Below are 4,616 nucleotides of genomic sequence, written 5' to 3'. Positions count from 1 at the left end.
TTTACCTATCAAAGTTTTTATTAATCTTAATATGATTTTATATCCAGAAATCTTGTTTTTAAATCCTAATACTTTCTTTTTTCTTGACCCTTTTTCATTTCTTTATGTAGCATTCTATAACTTGGACTATAGTGTCCTTAGCTATCTGATAAATCTTTGACACTACAACTGCCTTTCATATTGCAGAGCTGTATTCTCCCTGTTGTTGTTTCATTCAGCATGTATAAACATTCTTTGGTGCACCATTTGATGATTGCGCATGCATAATTAGTTGAATTTCTGATGTGAGTAGCCTGATAACAAGTGTAAATAGCCATTACTTTCTTTAAAAAAAAAAAGGGGGGGGGGGAGGAATTAAAGTAATTTTGCATGGGAAGGGGAGTTTGCAACTAGAGGTGGTTTTAGGAATATTGGCCCCACTTTCCAGAAAGACCTAACTTAACCTATTATATCGCAGAATTTCTGAATATCAAGGCTGTGGTCTATTTACTGCCTTCTGATTTGTGTTGAGCAGTATTACATTGGAAAACTTTATTTTTTTTTTCATATATATGCTATCATTAGCCAGTAGTTTTATACTTCCCAACAATGAAAAGGGAAAACAAAAATGTCACCCTCATTCTTTTTCCTTAACTTACATAGTTTTTAAAGAAAGAATGGTTTATGAGATCTTTTATATTTAAGTGAATGGATAATTTTGTGTGTGAAGAACTCATGAAGCAAGATCAAAGGTAAAAAAGTTTTTAGAAAAGTAAATTTTAAACTGAATTCCAGAAGATGTAAATCCTGAGACTTACCCCTGCAGCAGTCATTTGTCTAAATGAACTCCAGGAAAGACCCGTTCTCTTTACTTACAGATTCTTCATGTATACTTGAGGTTATCCCTCCTCTGCTTTTCTAAAAAAAAACCCTCTTGATACTTCTGAGATTGATACAGTCAAAAAATGTTAGCTGATGCAGAGGTTGGTGCCTGCCAATGAAGGAAGATGCTGACTTACACCACTGCCTGCACAGCACAAAGTTCTGTAAATGCTGAATCATTTCCTTAAGGCATTTCTTTCCTCATTTTCTCATCACAGTTGGAGATTGCAGAGGAGATTTGAGCAATGTTTCTCAGCCAACTGAAGTAAACTTTGGAATCTCCCCAAAACAGAAATTATCAACTGAACGTTATCAACAACATTATTGGTAACAAATATTAAATGACTATGATAGCAATGAGGTGTAACAGCATATCTGTTTGAAAACGGAATGATTCATTGAAGCCAATGAATGCTTTCTAGCATCAAAAAGGATGTTGCTGCCCACTCATACACATCCTGATATGGATCACTGAATTGCAGGATCAGTCACTAATGGTGATTTTTTTTGTTTTTAAGGTAAAAACTCTTTCTAGAAATGTAGCCAATGTAACCTTCCTGTTTGAAAAACAGTCCCATAGAAACACTAGAGAAAATCATTAAGAAACCAGAATTTCTGTTATTTTGAATCAGTGTATTTGTTCTCGTCTAAACCCTCTAATTTTTTTAATTAGTATTTGTCAGTGTTCCCAAAGATCACGATTTCTTCTTGTCCCTATAGATCAGTTTGTTTCCTACAACAGCTTGTGACTTACTTTCTTATGTGACTATCACACTGGAAAAGTGGACTGCTTCCCAAATTTCGATTTATGAAAGAAATTGGTAGAAAGGTAGCTAACCATAGACCTTTACAGCTGGGGAAGTGGTAGTGATCTAGGATCTGCACTTAAAAAAACAAAAAGGACAAACTTTTCTTCCCCAATGGCTACTTAAAAAAAAAAAAAAACCAAAAACTTTCTTCTCCTGTCAATATAATAAGTAGTATAATAGTATTTGTAATTTTCATTGGAAGTTAGGTTCTTACTTTGGCCTCTCAGGAGTCTGGTACTAATGGAAAGATGTCATCATCTAGCAACCTGTGATTATGAACAGTATGTGTCCACAGAAAGGCTGGTGCAGTATTTTTTAACCTCTGTTTTGCAAATCTTATGACCTCAACAAAGCATAGATTACATAATTTCGGGGGGGAAAAGTCCAAACAATGGGTATGACCTGATTATAGGTCAGAGTATGCACGTTCTTGGACCTGTTCTGTACTTACCCTGCTGCTGTGCATCACTTGGGGTACATACACAGACAAATTCAACCAACCTGATGACTAGCTGAGAACAGAGCAAGCATGAGCAATCTCAGCTACGGTTCTTTAAACCAGATTCACTTCCCATCCCGCCCAAGCCCATTAAATTCGTTGTTTGAATGCCTCAAATACTGGTTTCATTGCTGGTACACCAAATGAACATCTATCAGTATATCACACCTTTCAGAACTAGACAGTAAAAACACAGCCAGCCTGATGAATCACCCTGCATTTCTAAAAGGCTATGACTTACACTAAATAAAATCAAACCGAGTGACGCAAGTTCCAGCCTGCACTACAGATCAGTCCTTATTTTGAAGGGAACACTTGGAGCACATTAGCAGTGGACATCTGCTGCTAGTGTGTTAAGTACACAGTTAGTAAATCATATTCTGTCAGTGTTTTCCTTTTCCTGGTGAGAAAGGTATATTCAAGACCTGCACATCTCTGGTTCTAAATTGAAAAAAACCCAGTTTCTGTGTTGTTTGTACCTCTGCTGGATCCTTCAGAAATCCTCAGTCCCTAAATTATCACTGAAAATGTAACAAGTACAATGTATCTGGTATTCACCTTTTGAGCTTTTCTATTAGACTATTCTGATACTGTACTTTATTAAACACTTTACCACAAGCTACAACAGTGTGCTGGTTTTGGCTGGGACAGAGTTAATTTTCTTCATAGTAGCTGGTATGGGGCTATTTTCTGGATTTGTGCTAGGAACAGCGTTGATAACAGAGGGATGCTGCGGTTCCTGCTGAGCAGTGCCGACACAGAGCCAAGGCCTTTCTGCCTCTCACACCCCCACCAGCGAGCAGCCTGGGGGGCACAAGAAGCTGGGAGGGGACACAGCCGGGACAGCTGACCCCAGCTGAGCCAAGGGGTGTTCCAGGCCATGGAACATCATGCTCAGCACATAAAGCTGGGGGAAGGAGAAGGAAGGGGGGGACGTTTGGAGTGATGGCATTTGTCTTCCAAAGTAACTGTTATGCATGAGGAGCCCTGCTGTCCTGGGGATGGCTGAACACCCGCCTGCCGCTGGGAAGCGTTGAATGAATTCCTTGTTTTGCTTTGCTTGCATGTGCAGCTTTTGCTTTACCTATTAAACTGCCTTTATCTCAACCCACAAGTTTTCTCACTTTTACTCTTCTGATTCTCTTCCCCATCCCACTGGCAGGGAGTGAGCAAGCGGCTGAGTTGCTGGCTGGAGTTAAACCACAAGTAATACAAGGCTGCTTTTGTGTGTTAAAGAGAATGCGTCTTCTCTATGCACTACCCAGCTTTTTTGAGGACATCCTGAACCACAGAGCATTTAAGAGTTCATCGACATGTCCCTCTGAGAATGTTAGATGCAACTACAGCACCTGAAGGCTGAGTTAGCTGGATTTACAGGGGTTTAGTAGCCTCCAGACACATTACAACTGAGTCCCAAATGAAAACTATTTATCAGTTTATCCCACATATTTAATTTTAAAAGGTCCTAGTCAAAGCCTGCCCAGGTTTTGAGTTTTCAGGCTTTGACTGAAGACATACGTAAAGACAAAACTACAAACATGCAGGTTGCCCACTACCAAATAGCTGCAAAACATGGAATTTTACCTGCACTGTGTGTTTCACTTCTGCCTGAAATTGCCCTAGTCCAGCCTTAAACCACACCTTGTAGGACTGGTAGAAATATATAAACAATGAAGTTACAATGTAGGAAGAATAAAGGCAGGGAAGCAAAACATCCAGGATAATGTATAAAAAGATATAAAACATACAGGAAAAAAATGTCATTTTATTGAGTAATAATATGACAACAGGGATTAAGATACTAAAACATTAGTTATTTTAGAGTCCTAAGATTCCTTTTTTTACAGGGTAGGAGAACTCCATCTTGAATTACTCCGAATATATCACAGAGTATTTCCAGGCACCGTTTCCTCCCACCTGCCCAGCCCCCCCCGGGCTTTGCAGATGCGGGGCCATGGGGTGCCTGGCTGGGGGGCACGTGTGACCCAACACCCTGTGCCATGGGGCAGGGCGGCACCGCTGGCCAGCGAAGGAGGCTGAGAAACTTCCAGAGCCATAGTAAAGCAATTTCTCAAAGTATTTTACCCATACCTTAAAAAAAAAAAGGGTATTCAGTCCCTGGATTTGCCATAAGGATTATGAAACACCACATCTACCTACCTGAAAACCAGGAATGGGCATTAAACAAACACAGTGAAATTTAAATTTTCGCCTGCGTTGGAACTGGGCTGCCAGGGCAAAGGGAAGCCCATGTAACGAGAGCTGAGGCAAAAGGCAGGGGTGCCTGCTGCTGCCCCTCAGGGGGGCTCAGCAGGGCCCAGCTGCCCCCTGGGGCCCACCCCTGAGGTCTCACCAGGGCCCAGCTGCCCCCTCAGGACTTGTCAGGGCCCAGCTACCCCCCCGAGGGCTTGTCAGGGCCCAGCTGTCCCCTCAGGGCACATCAGGGC

The sequence above is a fragment of the Falco peregrinus genome, chromosome 1 (assembly GCF_023634155.1).
Source record: "Falco peregrinus isolate bFalPer1 chromosome 1, bFalPer1.pri, whole genome shotgun sequence".
NCBI classification, from domain to species: Eukaryota; Metazoa; Chordata; class Aves; order Falconiformes; family Falconidae; genus Falco; species Falco peregrinus.
The sequence above is the reverse complement of the archived record's forward strand: the minus strand, read 5'-3'. Positions refer to the sequence as shown.